The sequence below is a fragment of the Staurois parvus genome, unplaced genomic scaffold (assembly GCF_062004578.1).
Source record: "Staurois parvus isolate SC_StPar_1 unplaced genomic scaffold, SC_StPar_1.0 ptg000332l, whole genome shotgun sequence".
Classification (NCBI taxonomy): domain Eukaryota; kingdom Metazoa; phylum Chordata; class Amphibia; order Anura; family Ranidae; genus Staurois; species Staurois parvus.
In genome coordinates this window covers 1,038,955-1,064,019 of record NW_028318128.1, presented here as the reverse complement: position 1 = coordinate 1,064,019, position 25,065 = coordinate 1,038,955, and the positions used below count along the sequence as shown (strand labels likewise).

Here is a 25,065-nt window from a genome sequence, read left to right as displayed (position 1 = left end):
ATAATACAAAATAAGGGGATTGAGATTGGAATGAAAAGGCTGGAGAAAAGGAAAGATATTGTCATCCGACCAGCTGATAAGGGTGGAGGGATTGTCATCTTGTTCAATGAATACTGTATGAATGAATTACAAAGCCAATTGCAGGATACAGGTACCTATGAAAAACGTTTGAAGAATCCGACGATCAAATATAAGAAGGATTTAGATTATTTAGTGAAAAGAGGAGTGAAGAAAAGAGTTTTAAACGATAAGGAATCGAGATCTTTGGTTCCTGATACTTGCCGTATCCCTGTTATTTCTACTCTGCCCAAGAGTCATAAAGATATTCTTAATCCACCAGGTCGTCCCATTGTCAATGGGATTCAGCCTGTAGGAGCTAGATTAGGTCAATACATTGACCATTCATACAGCCTCTAGTACAGAAAACCAGATCATACCTTAGAGATACGAAGCATCTTCTTATACAGCTACTTGATAATTTACGGTTTGAGTCCCAATCTATCATTTTAGCAGCTGCAGATGTATCCTCCCTATACACTATAATTGGCCATCGGGATGCAATTGAAGCCGCAAATTGGGCTATGAGAAAGTTTGGTAGTCTATAATGGACCCAGAGAAAATTCTTGTTGGAATGTTTAGAATATTGCCCTGAACATATTTACCTTTGGCACAATCAAAAATGTTATCACCAAATAAAGGGAATTGCCATGGGAGCACGTTTTGCCCCCAGTTTGGCCAATTTATGTCCCTATGGGAACAGGAAGCTGTATACAGTAACCCTCCGGAGGAATCAAAAATTTTTAAGCTTTATATTGATGATGTGATTATTATTTGGGAGGAAGAGAAAGCCGATCTTATGAGGTTTTTGAATGATCTACGTCAATACGAATACTAAGAAGATTAGTTTTTCATGGGAGAGCGATGATATAAGAATACATTTCCTGGTTCTGGAGATTATGTTGAGAGATGGTGGTTTAGTTCCCAAATGTTCAAGACGGTAGATAGGAATGGGTATATTCCGTTTTGATAGTTGCCACCATTTACCATGGCTGTTGAATATTCCAAAGGCTAAAAAGAAATTCCACTCAAAAAGATGATTTGTTTGGATCAAGCTAAAACTATAGGGGAGCGCTTCATCAGGAAAGGCTATTAACCGAGCTCCATTGAAGGGACAATACGAGAAATGAGCAAGCTGGATCGTAAAGGGCTCATCGAATACAAGAAGGATGATGATGGGCTACGGGACCAAATAGCGATCATTTTAGATTATAATATACATTATAGGAAGATGGAAAAGATAAAAAAAAAAATATTGGCTGTTGCTTAGGGCGGATAGGCAATTACTGGAGGTTATACCAGTTCACCCTATGCTCATATATAGGTGAGCCCCCACCCCGAGGGTCAAACTGGTAAAGAATGTACTGGATCCCCCCAAGACTATGAAACAGGTGACTTTTCTTAATAGTAAAGGGGTTTTTTTCCGTGTTATGCCTGTGTGGCACCTAGAGGTCAGAAATTTTAAACAAAGTAGTTTTGTATCACATACTAATCACATACTAATGGGTTGGAATTTCCAATTGAGGACTTCATCACGTGTAGGTCAGCAGTAGTGGTGTATGCACTCCAATGTTCTTGTAGCTTGCAATACATAGGGAGGACAAAAAGGCCTTTGTGGAAAAGATTGAGGGAACATGTTCAGAATATCAAAAAAGGTTATTCTAAACACCCTGTAGCTAGGCATTTTGCCATTCACCATGGGAAAGACCCCTCATCTTTAGTATTTTGGGGGATTGAGACATTTCAGCCACACTGGAGAGGGAGCAATAAGGTTCGATTCCCTTAGTCAGGCCCAATCATGGTGGATTTTTACGATGCAAACCCAGGTCCCTTTTGGGCTTAATATTGAGTTTGACATTTACTGTTTTATCAGTTATTTCTAATGTAATTGTTATTAAATTTATCTCCCCTTTTTTTCGTTTCTTTTGTTGACCTTTGGCACCTATAGGAGTTTTTATTTATTTTTTATTTGTATTATTTATTTCCTCTTTTTGGTTATTTATGCCATTTATGGCCATTATTCCGCATTTATATTGTTTATCCCTGGAGCATATTCTATTCACTATTGATATAATTTCCCTCTCTCCTTTTTTCCTATTACTAATTTTATAATTTTTTATGATTTATTTTTGATTTTTTTTCTATGTTCTATATTTGTACCCTTTATACAATGTATGCCTTGGTTTTAAATGGTTTTATTTTGTTATTTAGACCTCCGTTTTATATGGAGGGAGTTTTTAGAGATGTACCAAAGTCTGTAGTCTGGGCTTCTAAGAAATGTCTGCCATTACAATAATATTGTTTTTTGGTCACATTGTTGTTTCTTCATTGTTTTTGGCACATGGTGTTCTATGTCATGCAATTTTATATGATTTAGTACCTTTATCATTTATTTTTTAGGTCACGAGTGGTTTTATATTCACTGCATCAAGCTTATTTATTTATTCATTTTTTGTTGACTTGTTGCCATTTCTCTGATAGTTTCATTTTTTTCACTTCATACATTTTGAGGTAGCTCTATATTGACGAGATTGAGGTATATTCATGATCCACTTATTTGTTTACTTGCTGCATTTTTATCATTCTATTCATTTCATTTATCGTATATTTGTTATTGGGGTAGCGCAGCACCATTCCCCTCCTATATATTTTTGTATCATTATTTTGGTAATTTAGATTAGAGTTTTGTTTGGTTCTAAGATTGGCAGCGCAGGAGGTTTTCTGTCTTTCCTCAACTTGCAAAACAACCCATTCAGTTTAGAATGGAAATGAAAGGCCAATCATTTGTGTATTGACCAGGGGCGGACTGACCATTTGGAAACTCAGGCACTGCCTGAGGGCCCGGGGTCAGTAGGGGGCCCCATGAGATGGCCATGGTACCTTTTTTCATAGGCTTTTTTGAGTTTGGGCAAGGACACAGGGGCCCCATGATCCCCCTATTGCCTGGGGGCCCCATGAGTTGTCAATCCGCCCCTGGTATAGACAAAAAAGAATTTAAATACTTTTTTTTTTCTTTCCTTTTATTTGTAAGTGATCTTGTAGCCTCTGTTCTCAGCTGCATAAAAGCTTGGTAGGAAGAACATCAGCACACTGGTCTTCCCAGTGAATGGCTATGCAGGGGGTGGGGGTGTAAGGACAAGTCTGATTTATTGGAGAGCAGGCTTAGTTCCCAGCACAGCTAGAAAACTGACCACGCCATGCTCGCTCTCATGCCTAGCGTGGTCAGTTTTTCAAAGCAGAGGGACTGGCAGGAACACCAGGGATCTCACACAAAGGAAGCAATAAAGGTACATGGTACAGCAGGCACATATCAGGAATAAGAAACGATGGGTTTACATATTCTTTAATTTAATCTGGAAGTAGAACAAAATCAAGATATTGATATGGCACTCAAAGTAAAAAGTTCTACTTGGTTGAGCCCCTGAATGCACCAATGAATGGTCAGGTAAATAGTTTGTATACTTTATTTTTCAAACAAAGTTCTGCAGGTATAACAACAACATAAGGCCGGCTATAGATGGCTTGAATTTCTTCCATTCAACTTGCAAGAGAGAAAATCACTCAATTCCCCCATCCATACTAACCGTATGGATGGAGGAATCTCCATTGTATTTAGACAACCATGGCACCTGCAAACAAGTGCCTTGGCAAGTAGTGATTTCATCTCATAGGATGTACACACTGGCCGATAAATTATTGTCCGGCCCGTTCTGTTTTAAAATTTCACTTTTGTTGAGCCAGGCGGTGCTAAGAGGGCCACCCAGGGCTTGAATTTTGGCTGAAATTTGCACCACCTATACCCAACATAAGTGACCTGGAGCTTCCTGCATGCTTATTTACCCCTGGTTCACATATATGCGTTCCTGCGGTCCGTATTTTGCGCGGGCACAAGAACTCATTCATTTGAATGGATTCCTGTGCCCCGGGACACGCAGGAAGTCCCTGCACTTCTGAAATCGCAGCCCGCACGGGAACCGCGGTTCCCAGTACGGTTGTGATTTCCAGTGCGGGCGGCGTGCCATTAGAAATAATGGCACCCCCCTGCGGGTCCGCATTCTTCTGTGCAGGTGGTGCGGCTGCACAGATTTTTGTGGATCCGCAGCAGCACCACCCACACATATGTGAACCTAGCCTTGGGATCTATAGTGGAGCCAGCGACAGCCAGGCAACTATAGTCTTTTCCCATGGATTTCAGCAGTGGCAGTCCACATCTCATAGCACACTTTTCTTTGAAATGATCTTGACAGCACATTTTTATGGCTTTTTTTATACAATGTCGTTGAAGCAGCGCATGGTTTAGGTGCTGTAGAGGGGTCACCAATGAGTTAAACATTAGCTAGCTTGCAGTGGAATGTAAGTGTCCCTATATGACTGTGTGTTCTAGGCCTGCTTAGAAAGCAGGAGTGCAGCCATTCGTGAAATGCACCAACTTCGAGGATCATTGATCTTTGCCCAGCTGGAATATGTGGGTTAGTGGAGAACCGCTTCTCACGTGTTCTGCATAAATATGCAAATCTGCTTCGTAGTAATCACATTCCGGAGGACTTCAGGTCACCAAGACCTTTATAAAGGGATGTCTGCTTCCCCAGTTCACCCCCAGAGGAACCGCCTCTCAGCTTGACAGTCCAGCGTTGCAAACAGGAGCCAATCAGAACAGTCACTTTTCATTGTTACAGCACAGCTTACAATGTGATGTCCTCCTAATAGAAGTTGCAAAAATTTCATATAGGAAAAAAATTACAGATTTTCTTTTGAATACCTAAATAACCTTAATTTAGCAGTGTAACCTCTTCTTCCTTCTTGATTTAACAATCCCCCCCCCCCCCTTCCCCACCAATAGCCTGTTCACATGTATGTGGATTGGATGCGGTTTGAACGGCATCCAATCTACATGACGTGAAATACCATTGCTTCCTTTGGTGTCTGTTCACATAAGTCCAGTGCAGAGTCAGTGCGGTTTTAAAAAGAGTCATATCCGATTTCAGAGCAGTGGCTTCAGATTCAGGTACACATTACAGGCTATTGACTTCTATGGGAACCGTTCCTAAACCGCATATGTGTGAACAGGATAAGATCCTGAGCTAATCCTACTCTCCAGTTCCCTGGTCTCCTCCTCCCATGCCTGTCTCCAGGACTTCTCCAGGGCTTCCCCCATCTTCTGGAACTCACTACCCCAATCCATCAGACTGTCACCTACCCTCCTCACCTTTAGGCTCACCCTGAAAACCCATCTCTTCAGAGAAGCCTACCCAGCCCTCACCTAATTGCTTATCTCCTCCGCTCTTCCCACCACTCCATCCCCCACAGCTATTTCCTCCTGTACCACTCTCCCCTCCCTCCTAGATTGTAAGCTCCAAGGAGCAGGGCCCTCGAACCCCTCATGTATTGTATTGTTACTATACTGTCTCGTGTAGTGTCTCCCATTATCATGTACAGCGCTGAGCAAACTATTGGCGCTATATATAAATACTGTATAATAGTAATAATCCTGTCCTGAACCTGATGTAAACCTGACCTGAACCTGTGAACAACTACTGTATCAATTAGCTGTGAAACCTGAGCTTCAATCCGCACTGCACATGTGTGAATCAGCCAGTGTTTTTTCTGTACATGAACATTTTGCTTTTCATGGTGTTGCATTAAATTAAAAATATTTTTGAGCCTGGGTTCACACTGATGCGGTGCGGAATTTACATGCGGTTTCTGCGCGAATTCCGCACCACATCACAATCGTACCCCATTCATGTGAACCGCTGCGGGTGTGTATGTTAACACCCCGAAATTGGTCCCCAAAAACATGGTGCGATGTTCAGAATCAGATCGCATGAATGTGAATACCCATACGGTCCAATTCTAGTGCAGACCAAAAAGAAGGGTCCTGCACCTTTTTGGTGTGGATGCAGTGCGATTTGAGCCATACAAAATGTATGACTCAAATTGCACCGCACAGAATTCTGCATGTGATTTGCACAGGATTGCGGTGCGGTTCCTATGCGAATCACATGCGATGTACTGCACCACACAAGTGTGAACCCAGGCTAAGTGTTAAATCGAAACATTTATTTATTTGCTTTTCAGCAACATTTTGTGCTGAAGAATAAAAAAAAGTACAATCTAGGGCTCATTCACACAGGCAGAAATAAATACTGCATACAGCAAATAGTTTTGTACGCATCTAAACTCTACGCTGTGAGCCCATACACGCCGTTCTGTGTACATGTGAAAATATGTGCTGCATTTAGTTGCTCAGAGAAAAAGTAGGACACCTCTGCATCCAGGGCCGCACAGATCTGCAGATTTTCTGTGCGTACATTTCCACACGTAAGGGCTCATTCATACGGTCTTATGCATACTTTTTTGCCAGGAATACAGGTTCATGCTGGCAGAGCTAGTAGAAGAATCTGCACAAAATATGCATCTAAAGTAGACGCATTTAGATGCATAGTGTTTAGATGTATATGATTTTCAAGCAAATACGTGCATAAAATTTGCAGATCTGTGCAGCTCTGGACGCAGAGGTGTCCTGTGGTTTTTTTTGTTTGTTTTTTTTCCCTGCAAAGCTAAATGCAGCGCACATTTTTATGCGTACACAGAGCTGTGTATGGGCTCATTGATTACTATAGTGCTGTGTTTAACCGCCTCCTGACTGCCCTATAGCAGAACTACTGTTACAGGCCAGCAGGGCTGTGCAAAATCATGTATATATACGTGATTTTGCAGTTCCGGGTCGGGTGCGTGCGTGCCACACTACCAGCGCCGCCATTGGCAGCTACAGCTGTCGATCACCAGGTCCCAGCTGGAGATTCCCCGCTGGCACCCAGCAATTGCCGAGGAACAGTAGAAGGGGACAGGTCTGTGCGTAAATAAAACAGATCTCTCCCCTGTCAGCACCGCCATGCTGCTTTGTATTGCTCTGCATAGCAGAGTAATACAAAGCAGTATGTTTCCCTAGTAAACCGCACACATAGTAAAACAGTGCACAGTTAACCCTTTGATCGCCTCAGACGTTAACCCCTTCCTGCCCACTGTCATTAATACAGTGTCCATGCTTTTTATTAGCGCTGATCACTGTATTAGTGTCATTGGGGATGTTAGTGGCAGTTAGTTTCTCACCCAGTGTCAGATTGCCCTACGCAGTCCCGCTATAAGTCGCTGATCGCTGCTATTACTAGTATAAAACGAATTCAAATTCCAGCATATATACCGCCATTTGTAAAGGCTATTATTTTCACGTAAACCAATTATTATACACTTACTGCAATTTTTTTTTTATATAGCAAAGACATGTAGCAGAATATATTTTGGCCTACAATTATGACGAAATTTGATTTTTTTTTTAAAAATTTTTTTACTGGACATATTGTATAGCAAAAAGTAAAAAATTTTTGTTTTTTTTATTTAGAATGCAAAAAATAAATGCAGAGGCGATCAAATACCACTGAAAGAAAGCGCTATTTGTGGGGGAAAAAGGGACATAAATTTCATTTGGGTGCATTGTTGCATGACCGTGCAATTGTCAGTTAAAGTAACACAACGCTGTTTCGCAAAAAATGGCCTGGTCAGGGAGGGGGTAAATCCTCTGGAGGCCAAGTGGTGAAATGCACACATGACTATCTGCCATACTCTTCTAAATGCAGTTTTTTTTTTTTCCTGTCCATATGAATAAGTCCTAAATGTTTATCCATTCATTTGAATGACAGAAGAATTGTTCAAGTCTCAACACGTCTAAATGTGAGTACTTTAGGTGCGTATATAATGCAGGATCCTCTTCTAGTTCTTCCAGCAAGAACCTGCTTTCAGTGCAGAAAACGCTCATATGCCCATGTGAATGAATGAGGCCTTAAGCTGGCCATACATGTATAGATTTTCGGACGAGAATATTTGTAAGAAAAGTTGTATGAAAATTCTTTGCACATTCTCTGAATGAACGAATGTATTTTGAAAATCGCCTTTTGTGATTTAACGTTTGATTTTAAAATACATTAATTTGTGAACGATGGCCACATACACGGACCGAAAATTCCTTTGATCAAGAAAAGTTTTCCTTCCCACCCCTTCAAATTTTCCCATCACAGCTATGAAAAATTAACATCGATCTCACCCCTCTGATTAGAAAATCAAACTAATATTCTTGCAATGAAAATTCTGGAACAAAAACCTTTACATGTATGGCCAGCTTTAGATTTACTTGAAGTATTTGGTGCAATAGAAGTCTGTGGGACAGGATACTTAAATTCGAGTAATGCTCAGAGACCAGTTGTGGTCAGCTAATAGAACCACTGTGATGACAGCAGGGTTTGGGTTTTGGCAGTGCTGTATCACTGGGAGGATCGCACAAACTGCAGGGTGGATTTGATTTAAATCGCTAGTGAAAAGGCTGAACTTAAATTCATTTTTAAAGAACTGTCATCTCTCCTCTGACCTGCTGTCGACTCACTGACAGTCCCATTCACTTTAATGGGACGGCTGGTGATGCGGCAGTGACACAAGGTGAGAGACGTGGTGGCAGCAGGTGAGTGGATGCCCGCTAACAGGCGCTGTCATGATGGATCTAAAATGACAGGTGCTCTTTAAATGTACGGAATCCGACTCATTCTTGCTGGTAGTTAGAATCTTAAATATTTGCAAACCAAATGAAGGTTTCCTTTTTAGAATAATAAGCTGTCAGGTTAGTAAAACTGCAATATTAGAACCGATTTAATTAATTTTATTAATAGGTTAATCACACATAGCTGGAGAACTGCTCAAATTCTTTTATTTCATGTTTTTTCTCATTTGTTACTGTGAAATTGTGTGAATGTATCAATGCAGTGCATGTTATGGATTCATTGAATGAGTTTACCAAAAATGTAAATATTGCAGAATTCAGTATACAGCCTCATGCTACATAACTAAGCTCCATTTTATGCTGAATAACCTAAATTGTCTGTCTGTGTCTGTCTGTGTCTGTCTGTGTCTGTCTGTGTCTGTCTGTGTCTGTCTATCTATCTAGTCGTATCCGACCCTTGGCGATTGCATGGACCATCACTTGTAAGCTACTTTTTCCATAAATTCTCCTAGCAATTGTTGTACAGGGTAGGTTGCCAGGTCTTTCCCCAACCCCTACCATGCAGGAGATCCCGCATGCCCAGGGATGAAACTAGGACAATTTAGACAGGAGCCAATTAACCTACCAGCATGTCTTTGGAATGTGGGAGGAAACCGGAGTACCCGGAGGAAACCCACGCAAGCACAGGGAGAACATGCAAACTTCATGCAGGAGGCACCATGGTTGGGAATTGAAGCCATGACCCATTTACGGCACGGTGACCGTGCTAACCACTAAGCCACTGTGCCATCCAAACAAAATTATTAGTGTATCTTAAATAGAAAACTATCTTTAGATAGATTTTCACTCCAAAAGCATTTTATTAAAATTTAATAAAAATCCAAAAAATCTGATTTAAATATAAAAACTAAAATTTTTTTTTTTTAAATTTTAAATCCTCGTTTTTTTTTATCCACCCTGGTACAAAGGCATGTGGGATGCATACATCCCATAGAGGTACTGCATGACTGTTATTGCCAAGTTGATAGGCATATAGTTACAATGTAAGAACTAGTTTGGCCCATAAGGAGTAACCTCTGGGTTCCATTAGATGCCCTTTTATTTTGTTATTTTATTTTTTTAATTTCCTTCCTCAGAAATGTCCGTCTAGTGTTCTGTTTAAATATAATCACTGTTTGTCTTCCCTCACACCCTGCAGTACATACACCTGCACACCCTACAGTACATACACCTGTGTTACTGAGTGACTTGTGAAGAAGGGACAGATACCTGAATGAACATCATAAAACATGGCTGTTTTCTGTTTATCAGAGCACTGAAACTTTTGACATATATAGATGTGAGTCCCAAGTTTTTTTGTTTTTTTTTAAGAAAGTGTGTTCATGGTGACAACTAATCAGACCCCAGCAATTATTTTTCTGCTGCATTTATAGAAGGAAAAAAATATCATTGTAAAGTACACCTGCCATTGTTCTGACTCAGATTCCCCCCCCCCCCCCTTTTCATTTCAGAATATTTTTTGGGGATATTTAATGTTGCATATGAGTTTTTCCAGGCTTACAATTTGCAGCAAGCAAGCAGGTCAAGCTTTAGAGTACTTTTTTCATGTTTACTGGGTTGTTCTTAACTGATCTGCGTAAAAAAAAAAGCTTCAGCAGCTGTTGCTGCTATCACCTAGGCGATCGGAAGCAGAAGTTGTCCTCCCCACTTCCCGTAGTCTTCTGGGATACGTGACAGGTCCCAGAAGACTGTGGGGCCATTCACAAAGTGCAGCGCTACTCGGGCATGTGGGCACCCAGTTGTGAAGCTGCAAGCTGTCACAGCCGGGTGCCCATACTGAAGATGTCAGGAAGCAGTAACACAAGGCGGCCGGCGAAACTGGCTGCAGGGGGGAAAACGCGGGATCGACAGACATGTAAGTGTCCGTTTTTTAAAAGTCAGCAGCTACAGCTTTTCTATCTGCTGACTTTTATTTTTCACTGGAACTCCAATTTAATTACCAAAGTCATGATGGTCTGACCTCTCCCTTGGTAATGAATTTTGTATTTGTTATAACATTGAATTGTTTGCTTCTTTGAATACTTTTATGGAAGTGGATTGGATAGAAGTTTTATAAACACAACTTTTGTTGATTGATTTCCCTTTAGATTGTTGGTGTATGTTGTGTTTTCTCAGCGGTTTCCATCTTTCTCCAGGGAAAAGGCCCGTTGTATTTTGGTATTAATTTTCAGCTTGATTATCACTGCCGGTTTCCCACAAGAAATGTACAATGATTTAATCCAGAAGATGATTGTGTTTTTATTTATTTATTTTTTTCTTCTTATAATGGAACCAGAAGTATATACAAATGGTGCACTCTTTGCTGGATCGCATTAGCAGTTCTCATTTCATTCCTATTTGCCTTTAAAGTGTTACTAAACCCACAACGGTAAAATCAGTCTGTATATGCAGTAAAGCATGCTTGTTATACTCACTGTGGAACCGAGGGGGTTAATACTCTGTATTGTGTAAAAATGCTTCTTGATCCTGACTTCTCTGATCCTCTCCTTCTTCCAGTTTCCCCCTCTTATCTCCTGATAAGACATATCTTGTGGAGTCATTTTGCACATGCTCAGTTTGGTGTGTATTGCTAGAGAGGTGGGTTTTTTTTCCCTGGGAGAGTGCATGTGATCAGCACAGGGCCAATCAGCACTGTCAAGACAGAGTTCAGGGGTCCTGCATCGTTCTAGAGCAGAATGAAAATTTCTCGTACAAGTTTTAACATGTGCTCTGCTGGACACTGATAGAGGTCACAATACTGCTCTAACTGCTGATGAGAAAAGGTATTTAGCAGTTTACATTTACTAAAATAATTGCACTTCCATGTTCTGTGTACTGTGGGGTGGGGGGTGGGCAGATATGTTGAATGCAGGGTCCTGGGTTTAGTAACACTTTAAATTGTTCTGGCAAATGGCAGGCAGAACACAAAGGACCTCTTTGCAGTTGATGTTTCTCTATTACCCATTTACCATGTCTTGTTCTGCCCTTTGTGTCTGTGTGGGAGGTGGCCATTATGGTAGACAGGGCTTTGCTTCCTCATGTCAGAGCTCCCAGCAAGGAGAACGGTGAACAGCACAGAAGTGACATTACCAAGCTTGACTCAGAATCTTCTGGGCCCAGCAGTTAGAGGCAGCAATACCTTCAAGTACTAATAAACCTTGAGCCCCGGTTCATTCAACCTCACCGCATTCCTGTGCAGCTCGCATCCAATGCAGTGCCATGTGATGTGAGCCCGTTCATTTTGAATTGGCTCAAATCTCAATGCATGGCACCAAAAATGTGTATGCACCTTTTTTTGGGAGCCACACTGTAACCGGATCACATGGCTTGTTTTGCACCATGCGATCCGGTGCAGGCAAATGCACTGTGTTTGCGACTTGCGTTTGGGGTGTCATTAACTTTGTATTGATACCCGCAGCAGATCACAAGGACAGTGCGAATTTTGGTGCTGGAAACGTGAAGGAATAGTGGAAGTTCCCACATTACAGAAGCATGAACCTAGGCTCAGTGTTTTTTAGCTTCATGTGTTGAGTACAATAAAATCAACCTTCCCCAATAAACTGTTTGTTAAAATTCTTACCTGAGCACATGCACTTTACAACTTTCTGTGCTGTTGGCTCTTGCTGGTCTTAATGGGAAGACGTTAACAGTGCAGTCTGGTGTCAGTTTGGTAGCTTAGAGCAGCCTTTCTCAACCAGGGTGCCTTGAGGTTTCTTCAGGGGTGGCTTGGCAAAATGTGTAGAGATTGCCCAAAACATGTATACAAGCCAGCGGTTGGAACAAGCCTGCATTTTATTTACACAAAGCCACAGGTTTTCATTGTGCACCATTACGACCTTCTAGCTGCCGGCGTCCTGACAACCAATGACATCATCAGTTGTTACGGAGGAAGTCGGTTGCCTGCACAGCATCCTAGTTTGACCCTCCCCTGCCCCTCTCCATCAGTGCTGGGGTCACATTAGCTCAGTGATGGAGAAAAACTGAGGGAGAAAAGAAACATTGGACTACTGGTCAGTACCAGTGTGCAAAAGTGTATTTGCTTTGGAAGAATAAATCACCTCCAGTGTTGGGTGTCCTACATGTGTGGATGTTGCTGCGTTATATAAAACTATTACAATAGTTTTTCACATTTTGGAATGCGGTGACTCAAGACTGTCGATAATTTTAAAGGGTGCCTCGGGACTGTCTATAATTTTAAAGGTTTCCTTGACTGAAAAAAGGTTGAGAAACACTGGCTTAGAGGAAGGAAGAGCAGGGGAGTGCCTTGCCATCCTAAACTAAGGGGCTGTGTGTTTCCATTGATGCACACAATGTAAGGAGACACAATTTTAGTCCCTGCATGCAAAGGGTGACTCCATAGGACCCTGTAAGAAAAGGTAGCCATGGAAACCGTGGAGCACCAGCATAAAGTGGAACATAGGCAAGGATTAAAACCATAAGAAGCTGCATACTCCGTAAGTAAGCCAACCTAGAGCGATGAGGCTGTAGGCACGCTCATATACCAGGAAGTGGAATTCCAGACATAAGGTACATTTTTTAATGGACAGCTTGGGCACAATTAACATAACAATTACATTCCAAATGAAGTTGCATTACAAGTAATGGCTAGTTTGGGGAAATCGACATTGTCTGAGGTAGACTTTTATTTCCTGTTAAAATGAAAAAAATTGGGACATATTGTCTTGAAATGGCCCACACAGAAACCAAAAGCAGGTCAGGAACATATTTTTTTATTTTCCATATGTATTGGTTGTGTTTTCTGGCCATTTAGGTAATTTTCACTAAGAACCCTTTCACATGGATTTTCTCGGTCAGGACAGTCTTTGAGGTGGACCTGATTGGAAGCTCTATGCAGCCCTGTGGACAGGAGGATGTAAACGGATGTGTTTCCATTTACAACCCCCATGCCTCCAAATCTGTCCAGGTCTGGAAAAGGATTGTATCCTTTCTCTTTTTAAGGGCCTAAATGTGACGGATTAGAGGTAGCCTGATGGGAATGGACAGCGGAGTCCATTTATGTCTGGCTGCCCCTAGAGCTATCACGGGTCCATTGGACACAAACTTAGTGGACATGGATGTCAAAAGCCTCACATCGTCCCATATGGCTCTGATTCAGCAGGGGATCTCCTCACTAATCCCCCGCAGATCAGAGCAGACGCCACTCCATGTGAAAGAGCCCTAAGCATGATATCTGCAGCTACTTTCACATGTTCTCTAGGGAAGCCGTTAATAAAACTTGGAGCTGTTTGCTTAAACAGTAATTAGATGTATTTTCTGCATCTTTAAGCTAGCCATAGTTTAAATTTTAACTTGACTGCTCTTTTTTTTTTTTTATATGTCAAAATCACAACATTATAGACCCAAAGTGGTAGGTTCGACCACAAAGAAGATTGGATCAGAATTGCCCTGGTTGAATCTGGAAGCATGATTTCTTTTTAGAAGGCCTTGGTATAGATATTTCCATTTTTAATTTAATTATTTTATGAGCAGCATTAAAGCTGTAAATGTATTGCCCAGTTTTGACTTTATATTGACCACATTTTGGTGGTCAAAGCTAGCAGAATATTAGCATGCTTTAAAAATGGAATTTTACTCCAGAAATAAAATGATAATCCTGCCACTTTATAAAACTCTTGATTCGGCCACATCTGTAGTATTCTGTCCAGTTTTGGTCACCAAACCTTAGGAAGGATGTGCTGGAACTTGAGAGAGTTCAGAGAAGAGCAACAAAGGTAATACGAAGGCTGATGGACCTCAGTTACAAGGAAAGACAACAAGCACTAAATCTATTCTCCCTGGAGAGAAGAGGCTTGAGAGAAGATATGATGGCAGTATGCAAATACATAAATGGTGATCCAAGAGTAGGAAGAATACTCTGGAAGTATTAACCCACCCCCCCCCCCCCCCCCGGGCGGTATTCCAAAGTGTAGCTTGGGGTTAATTTTCAGTACCAGAAGCGGTAACCGCGAGCTACACTCGGGATTACCCTGCAGCGTTTCTCAGGGATTCCCTGCAGCACCTTGTCCTGCGCTCCTGCGATGTCCCCCCTGCAGCGTCCCTGGCCATCTCCTCTGGCCAATGCCGTCATCCGTCTTCCAGGTTCCGTTCCCTGCGAGCGTCGGGTAGTACGGGGGACGGAACCGGCAGGAAATTAAAAAATGTAAACATGTGACATTCAGTCAATAACTAAAATCTCATAGTATAACATTACTGTATCAAACCATTTCACATACATTTTGTCCCGAGTGCTTTGTCCTGTGCCCTGCCTGCATTTTTACTGTTCTTTCTGCCTGGAAACTGAGAAATGTCCATGAAGTTCAAAAAGCGTCCCTTTAGGACAAAAGCGGTTTTAGATCAGCTAGAGAACAGCGATAGTAAATTAGAACCACTTGCAGAATTGAGTGATAATGATTCATGGGGAAATTCGTCATCAGACACTGAAAACGATTTTGCGACTAAGCTCAGTGTTGTGCAAACTTGACGCTCTATTTTAAATTTCAGTGTGTTTGGTTTGGTTTACAATATTGAATTAAATTTATTATTATTTTTTATGATTATTATATTATAATATAATATATTATAATTTATGATTTTGTGTTTCAAATTTTATCATACCCGGGATGTTTACTAGCCTCTTGTTCGGACAGATTCCTAAGAATTACAGGTCTACAATAAAAAAACATATTTCCATGCAAAAAAATGTACCGCTTTGAGCACAGAAATACTGACATAATCAGACTGCTGGGGAGGTTAAAACACACGGGGCCACTCAATGAAAATGGAGGAGAAGCGGTTTAACTTTTAAGCTGCGTTGGAGGTTTTTCACTGTTAGGGCTGTAAGGATGTAGAACTCCCTTCTACAATCGGTGGTGTCAGCAGGAAGTATTGATAATTTTAAAAGACGTTTGGACGTGCATCTTAGAGAACACAATATACATGGATATGGGAAATGATTCACACATCCTCACAGGTTGAACTGGATGAACTAATGTCTTTATTCAACCTTACCAACTATGTAACACGTATGTAGTAACTGCCTAGTTTTTGGTGTTTACTTGCAGTCTTTTGTGAGATTCTCACTGGATGAGAAGTGGTTGAAATCGACTGAAAAGGTTCTGGACCGAATATAGATGAACCAGCTCTCCCATTTCCAACTGAAGTCAGTGGGTATTGTTGCTTTAGAAGACACCACTTGGCAGTTTTTCATGTCAGTAGGAGAGAAATGTTGGTTTGCTGGGGTCTTCATTAAAATGGCAAGGTATTCATCAACATATGTCCTGTGATCTCCTTCATTGTATAATCCTGGCAACTTGGTGACTGTGGAGAATGAGGGGTTGTTCATCGTAGCATCCAGTGTATCGCTAGGAATCTACACTGGGGAACATTACAAGGACCACTTTATTCTGTGTTTTCGTCTGCTGCTGCAACCTGTGTGACTTGTGTTGTGCTCACCAAGGCTTTTGTTCTTTGATGGAGGCCCTTGATTTGACTTCAGAGGACAGGGAATATGAGCTTTGTGAGGGATCTCCCTATGTGCTCACCTGTAATGACATCACCCAAAGATAGCAGGTCCTGTCATCGCTTGCCAATTCACCGCTTACCACCCTTTGCTGGTTAAGAAAATAAGCCTGAAGGGTAAAGAGGAGGGGAAACGTCGAATTGCTATTCAGCCAGTAATACACCTGGATAAATATGTCTCCATCTTTCCATCTATAAGATTTAGATGATTTATGGCCATTGGGAGGCCTTCTGAATATTGTTGTATAAACTACGGTGGAAACATCTGTTTATCACACGCCATCTTTATGACTTGGCCAGCGGTTCATCTTTCTGGGAATTGCTTCTTGGGAGCCAATGTGATCATTTAAAACGGGCAGCTTGTCAGATGAAGAACATCAGGATTGATTTGTGAATACTAGTGAACCCTGTGTTTAAAAGTAACAACCTATCTGGATTCACTTCCCAAGTGTAGTTTAAAGATAAATGAAGATACCTGGTTTATTACAGTGCTGATAACTTTCTTCCAGCACCATCATTTTTGTAACATATTTCTGTTGAGAACCATGATGGAAGCAAGCCAATTTGACCACCATCAATCACAGGCTCAAGCAATTCTGAGGAGCATCAAAGTTTTTCGTAGACAAATTGAAATGAAATCCTCAGCATGCTCTTGATTTGCTTCAAGTTCTTTTTTCCAGGTTAGATTTTCCTGGAGAGAAATTCCCAAGAGGCATCTGTGTAAATCTAGATTATTATTATACAGGATTTATATAGCGCCAACAGTTTGCTCAGCACTTTAGATGATTGGTTGTAAGGGCGGGACTTCGTTGACCACTGGGCAACAATATGTTTTAAAGTTAGCTGGATCAGGTTAATCTTTTCACACACTCATGGGTGCTTCATCCACTTGCAGCTCTTGATTCTAAGGCATGGTTATTTAGTAAGCCAAGTAGAATCTTTCATTTTTACAGTAGATCCTTGCAGTCTTATGCTTACGGACTTTTGTCTATAGCCCTTGACCAAGACCAGGCCTAAAGTTGTAGGCTGATAGTAAACTTGAAGGTAATCCTTGGCCTTTGGCTAGCCATACAGACATAGATATCTCTTGTTCAGCAACGCTACAGAATGTGGATGAAGGAATCTTTCCTGCCAGCAGCTATTGTATTTTCACAACCGGAACTTCAGCCATCAGTATACCTGGACAGTGCTTGCATCTAATGGGATGCAGTCACTGTTCAGTTGACCATTTTCCTCCTGGCTTCCTTGACAAAAGTCAATTGAAAAATCGACTTTTGTTGAGAAAGGTGATACTGACGGGTCGTCCATGGCTTGAATTTCAGCTAATTCCTACTGCATTGGGGGAAATGTAAGCCATGTATGGCAGGCTTTAACTGTTTAAACGTGAAGTTTTATCTCATGTCTTCTATTATCTTTAGTCTGTAAGCAGGCCATACACCGTTTTGAATTTAATCTGATTCACTAAGGTCTGGTTCATTGCTCCTGTTTCCACACCCAAAACATGATGCTTTTTAAAAACTTGCAAGGCTGCTGTTCACTCTTAATTTCACGCCTATGCAAGACTGCTGTTCACTCTTTATGGCTCGCCCACACATCTAAAAATGCAGCATGTTTGCTGGTGCGGGAACCACCGGCTTTTGTCCCCGGAGATTTCCGTGCCATTACGTTTGGAAAAAATGACACACAAATTTGTTTTCCAGCATAAAAAGCAGACACACCAGCCCATTCAAATGAATGGGCTGCTGTTCCCACGCAAACACGGCTCGCAGAGCTGCAGTAGAGTGCACCAGGCTTTAGATGTTCACTTAGAGGGTGGACCTGTCGGTCCCCTCCTGACCTACAGCCTTTGATTGAAAAAAAAAAATAAGGAGCCAGACGTAAAATTATCAGACAAATAGCGGCTGCATCCAATCAGATGCAGCTGCTGTTCAGGTATGGCAGCTATCAGAGTTCAGTAGCCCAGCAGGAGGAATCTGTTCAAGTTTTTCTGTTCATCCCACAGGCTGAATGAAAAAAAAAAAAAAGTCTTCGTTTATGGCCGGCTTTAGCTGCCTTTAGGGTTTAAAAACCCTCCACTTGGTGTAGACTAATCCGCCTCTCAGGCCGTCATGGCTCAGGCACTTTGTACAAGAGAATGTACTAATCCATTCATCTCTGGTACTGTTTGGTAATGCTACATTGAATACTATCCTTTTTGTTGTGTGTGGGTTTTTTTTTTTTTGTGCTTTTAGTTTGTTAAAATTTCAGGTCCACACATACATGACAAACTAAAAAAAAAACTAACAAAAAAAAAAACCTCACGTTCAACATAACCTTGTTTACATCTGGAGATTAGCCGCTATTTATACTGTTGAAAATTGTGCGTTTAAAATTCTAATTCAGTTCATTTGCCTCACTGACCAGATTGATATACACAGGCAGACTATAGCTATTCCTGCTCACTGAACCCTGACCAATCTACGTTCACATAGACCAGAAAGTACTTAACCTTTAACATTTGTGGGCATGTGATTTCTTTTTTTTTTTGTGCTCGCACTGGCAGAGGCGATTGGCTGGCTGAATTCTAATAAGAGCTTTTATTAAACAAATGGCAAGAAGGGGAAATCATTAGCGAGGCCACAGAGGAGTCCTGACTGCACTGGTTCTGCCTGCGCTATTTACTTCCGGCGTCTCTCCTAAACGCTCATTCTGCCGATTCTGTGACCTCGGGCATGCTGCCGTCACCTCTCCTTCCATCCGAAAAAAATGTTGCCTCTAGCTAAGTGTATTTAAGGCCCTTCCCCTCTTTTCCTATTGTTTAGTTTTTCATGAATGATGAAGGGAGGAAATTAGAAAGGAGAGGGGATGTCGGGAGTTTGGAAAACTGTCAGTTAACTCCTTCAGGTGATGTCATGGAACTTGTAATGGTGCTCCGTATGAGGCCTGGTGTCACCACTGGCAGAATCTTTTTGTTTTACATTCTTGAAGTGTATGTCAGGGCAACAAAAAAAACAAATCTCTGCAGCGCATGCTTAGTTTCTCATGTCTGTATAAGTAAAAAAAAATACCTGCTGATGTGCCAGAAATGTGCACAGTACCTAAAGCGAGCCATAGATGGATCGAAATTTGATCGAAAATGGAAAGGTTGGTTGTACTGAAGTCAGTCCATCGTTCGACTTATTTCAGGTACTTATATAGCGCCGTCAATTTTACAGAGCGCTTTACATACATATATTGTACATTCACATCAGTCCGTAACCCTCAAGGAGCGTACAATCTAAAGTCCCTAACTCACATTCATACATATACATACTAGGGTCAATTTAGACAGGAGTCAATTAACCTACCAGCATGTCTTTGGAGTGTGGGAGGAAACCGGAGTACCCGGAGGAAACCCACGCAGTCACAGGGAGAACATGCAAATTCCAGGCAGGTGGTGCAGTGGTTGGGATTTGAACCAACAACCCTAGTACTGTCAGGTGGAAGTGCTAATCATTTAGCCACTGTGCTGCCCACTTAAAGCGGAGCTCCACCCAAAAGGGGAAGTTCCCCTTTAAGCCTTTGTCCCCCGCTCCCCATTAAGGATTGGCACCTTCGTGGAGCAGGAGGGAGGGGGTACCCGAATTTGACAGGTACTCGTTCCCACTTCCTCTGCGATCGCCTAGGCCAGGGGTAGGCTTGATGTTGCTTTAATGTGATTTTAGGTCTTTGTGTATTATCTCATACTGAGGTGATGATGAACCAGGGTATTTACCCTATTGTCTATAATTATTGTGTAATAAAGCATAATTTTTGGGAATTATTCTGAGTATCGCATTCTGTCCATGATGTAACCACTTTTCTGTGAATCTTTTTCACAACCCTTCTTTTTTGTATGCATGTTTTTTGGTTACTGGACAGAAACCATATATTGGTGATACAGCATATTTATGAACTTCTACACTCTCCTAATCCCAGGGGTAGGCAACCTGCGGCTCTCTAGCTGTTGTGGAACTACATTTCCCATGAGGCATTGCAACATTACAAAACTGACAGTTACAGCTATGACTTGCAGAGGCATGATAGAACTTGTAGTCCTGCAACAGCTGGAGAGCCGCAGGTTGACTACCCCTGGCCTAGGCGATCAGAAGCGGAAGTCGTCCTCCCCACACGTGACAGGTCCCAGAAGACTACAGGGCCATTCACAAAACGCAGCGCTACTCGCGCATGTGCGGTGGGCACCCGGTTGTGAAGCTTCAAGCTGTCACAGCTGGGTGCCCACACTGAAGATGCCGGCGCCAGGGAGAGAAGATGGCCGGTGAAACCAGCGGTGGTGAGGACACTGCTGCACCAACGGACAGGTAAGTGTCTGTATTTTAAAAGTCTTTTATTATAAAATAAAGACTTTTATTTTTTTTAGTTGGAACTCTGCTTTAAGTACAACCAGCCTGTCGTAGTTTCTTTTTTTTTTTGCATGCGACTTCTGCTGGTGGCTATAACCACTAGCAGTGATCATTGTGTTGTGCCGGCAGGGAAGGCTCCCTGTCAGCAAAACACAATTGCACTGCAGGAGGGATTCCGCCATCAACACTGACCACGTCAATGGCAGAATCGAGCAATTTTCTTTTTTTTTTTCTCTCACCCGTGGTGGAAGGAAAGAAAATTGTATATTCTATGGCTTGCTTAAAGTGTTACTAAACCCAGGACCCTGCATTCACCATATCTGGACTCCACCACAGACCATTCACTGATTTAGTGAGCTTTCGATCAACTTCATTGTTAGCGAATTGATTAGCCATGGCAGAATTTGATTAAGGTGTTACTAAACCCAGGACCCTGCAGTCACTTTATTTCGTCTCCCACAGTACACACAACAGTGAACTGCTAAATACCTTTTCTCATCAGCAGTATGTATCAGTCTTGCGACTTCTATCCGTGTCCAGCAGACCACTGGTTAAGGCTTGTAGGAGGTTTTTCATTCTCTCACTGTGCTATGAGACTGCAGGACTCCTGACCGTCTGTCTGGACAGCGCTGATTGGCCCTGTGCTGATCACATGTGCTCTCCCTAGCAATACACACCGAACTGAGCATGTGCAGCTTGCCCCCAAGGCTCTGTTTTATCATGAGATGAGGCAGGAACAGAAGAAGGGAGGATCAGAGAAGACCAGATCAAACATCCTTTTTTGATCAATGCGAAAGATTAACCCCTTAAGTTTCACAGTGAGTATAACAAGCATGCTTTACTGCATATTCAGATGAATTTTACTGTCGTGGGTTTAGTAACGTTTTAAATCCTGCTGTGGGCTGACAACACAGAGCGTTTTTGTGGGCTAAGGTGTGTCGGCTCTGCCCGGTTGTCATTTTGCTAAACTACTTAAATCCTCTTACACTTCCATCTCTACAACATAGACACAAATCTTCTGGTAATCCAAGATATGAACAAGGAGGGCTAATTAGACTTCTTGAGATATCAGAGGAAGCGTGAGGTTTGCACTTACTGAACAGATAAAACAAAACCCTTTCAATTGTATAATTAACAGACCAAGAGCAAATAAAAGGTAATAGACAGGGTTTATATACACTTCAAAGTGTCTCCCCCTACTGGGTAAGGGTTCAATGTGCACCAATTCTAGGGGAATAGTTATTTTATACCTGTTTTGGCATTCTCCTCTGCTCGAGGCTTGCTGGTGCTCCCTCACTGCTCTCATGTACAATGCAGGCCTATTCACCATACATTATACTTGATAATTTAATTGTGTGGTCATAACCCAGAGCCCCTTTTAAAGGAGGGCACAGGGGTGGTCATGCAGACGGAGGAAGCCTGCTGGAATTGAGGTATAGTTATTTATGTATTTCAGGTACTTGTATAGCGCCATCAATTTACGCAGCGCTTTACATATATGTTGTGCATTCACATCAGTCCCTAACCCTCACGGGGCGTACAATCTAAGGTCCCTAACTCACATTCATACATTCACATACTAGGGCCAATTTAGACAGGAGCCAATTCACCTACCAGCATATCTTTGGAGTGTGGGAGGAAACCAGAGTAACTGGAGGAAACCCACGCAGGCACAGGGAGAACATGCAAACTCCAGGCAGGTGGTGCCGTGGTTGGGATTCGAACCAACGACCCGAGTAGTGCCAGGTGGAAGTGCTGACCATTTAGCCACATTACACCTCACTCCTCATTGCCTAGAGTTATTGGGCAGGCCACTTAAAGGGTATATTTTTGAAATTCCCAGAGTTGTGCTTTAAATGCATAGGTTATTAAAGGGATATGATTTGTCTAGCATCAGGGGTTTTTTTTTGGGGGGGGGGGGTTCTACTTTGAGGGCTCATTCTGTCAACACGATAAATGTTTGCAAATTGGTTTTAAAACTTTTTTTTTTAATCTGTCTTAATGTATTATTATTGTTTTAAATTGCATTTTTCTTTTATTTACATGTGAATGAAATCTATGCTGTTTAAACAGGATGTATGTTGTTTGTGTCTGCTTAGTCTTCTATTGGGTTATTTATTTCCTGTAAAATGGATAAAATGTTTAGCCTGTATATTCAGAACACGCCTCAATTACACTCCGGGAACAGGGTCGGATCTCTCTTTCCTGAGTTTAAATTGTTTTCCTGATTAGTAATTATGGTAGGGAAATCCAGCATATTTCTATACAGTTAAACAGTCACCATCATAGGGAGTGGGCTGCTGAAGGGGAGGCATGTGAATTGACCATTTCAACACCGTGTTCCAAAGTTTCCACAGAAATTGGAGATCAGTCACATCTGAAGGCACATGGATGATGTCTGTGAATGCAGAATAAACACAAATGCCTATTTTTATGAGCATTTATGTCTATGATATATAGTGGGTGGAATCTGTAGTGGACAATCACCAGCTCCAGCTAAAAGGGTAATGGTTGGGCAAAGAACTCTGATCTTTGCATTTGGGGAAGCATGGTGGCTTAGCGGCAAGTACTTGTGCATTGCAGCGCTAGAGTCTTTGGTTCAAATCCTGGAGCCGTTAGCATGTCCTCTCTGTGCTTGTGGAGTTCTTCCGAGTACTCTGGTTTCTTCCCACACGCCAAAGATTTGCTTCTCTATTTGGCTTCTGTCTGAGGCAGGCCATAGAATAAGCAATTTTCTTTCCTGCAACCATGAGTTGCAGGAATGAAAATTGCTAGACACCCCATCAGCACAGTCGGGGTTCTCCTGGGGAGCTATTGTGTTCTCCTGGGGGGAGGGGGTTGGGGAGCCATCCCTGTCGGCAGAATACAATGATTACTGATAGCGGATATAGCCACCAGCAATAATCTCATGCTAAAACTTTGGTATGCTGTTTTTACCCAAGTCAGCCGATAGATCGACATTGGTACAATCAGTCTGCCCATAGATGGTACAAATCTCGGCTAGTTCAGCAGGGCTATCTATGGCCGACTTAACATGTAAAGGCACTATTTTGTGTGTGTGTGTATATATGTATGTGTGTGTGTATATGTATGTGTGTGTGTGTGTGTGTGTGTGTGTGTATATGTATGTATATATATATATATGTGTGTATATATATATATATATATATATATATATATATATATATATATATATATATATATATATATATATATATATATAAAAGCTGGCCATAGATAAGCAAAAAAAAAATTCTTGTGAAATTCTCAGAACATTTAAATGTCGTTTGAAAGATTTCATTGGCTTAACATTTGATTTTGGAATGAATGGATTTTTACTGAATGAAAACCACATATGTCGTTAGAAATTTGAGAGAAAATTTCCATCCTGCCTCTTTTCACTGTTGTCGTAAAATTGAATGTTGATTTGGCCCACTAATGATTTGGAAAACTATCAAACGTTCTTTGAAAATTCTTTGCATAAGATTTTTTTTCTTTGGAATTCTACCCATCTATGGCCAGCTTAAAGCCATAATGCATTAAAAAATGGCATAAAAATTCCATGATGCAGTTTTTTTCCCCCAAAAAAAGTCATCTCTACAATTCTTTACGTTTTGCTGGCTTCAGTTTTTGTTTAAGAATGAAATAATTAAGTACTGACACTCAAAAAAAAAAAAAAAAAAAAAACCCATCCCGGACAGTACTCAATTGTTTCTGTCACAAGTGCACTAATAAGGCTACAATCACCTCTGTTGAAGAATGCCAAGCATCTTGCCTGGAGTCTGGTAATAAAGACATTGGAGGAAGCTCAATGGCTGTCCTCTACACTGTCATTAACACCCATTATATGGTGGTTACAGTAATGATGCAGATAAGGGATGGGAGTGTGCTGGTGGCTGCACTGTTTTAAGTCAATGAGATCTCTCTGTACATAGACATTCTCCGGCTACCCGTAAGGAAAATTGCAAGCAATTTAAAATGATCTATTTCAAAGGCATTTATATAGTACCAGCAAATTACACAGCACTTTTTACATATTGTACATTTAGATCAGTCCCTGCCTTCCAGGAGCTTACAGTCTAAGGTCCTCATCTCACATACATACACATACTTGGGCCAATTTAGACCAGAGCCAGTTAACTTGGTAGGACATCACTGCACTGAGCTGTATATTCAAGACTTTTCTTGGTGGGTGGCTGATCTGAAGATGTTTCTCTCTGCAGTCTCTCAAGAAACTCTATTGTACTGTCTGATGTAGAGAGAGACACATTTATTGGAGAACTTTTAGATCCGTAATTAAGCAGGCCATGCACTTCTGAAATTTTGGCTGAAATTCTAAGCATAGGTGGCCCTGCAGACACTGCCTGGCTGGACAAACTTTGATTGAGCAATGAAATGGGCCAGGTGAAAAATTGCAGTCTCTGTTCAGGAATTCTGTCAGCCGGCACCTGTACAATAGCTAGCGGGGGGATATTTGTTGTAGCATGGATGGGAAAATCAAGCGATTTCTTTTGTTCAGCCCGGCAGTTTGAGAATACCCAA

The 25,065-nt window shown here is 41.6% G+C and overlaps 1 protein-coding gene across 2 annotated transcripts in view; it reads left to right on the top strand.

Annotated features, from left to right (window-relative positions):
* Nucleotides 1-25,065, top strand: part of LAMC1 (laminin subunit gamma 1) — a 185,523-nt gene that overhangs the window by 49,675 nt on the left and 110,783 nt on the right. The window lies entirely within an intron of this gene.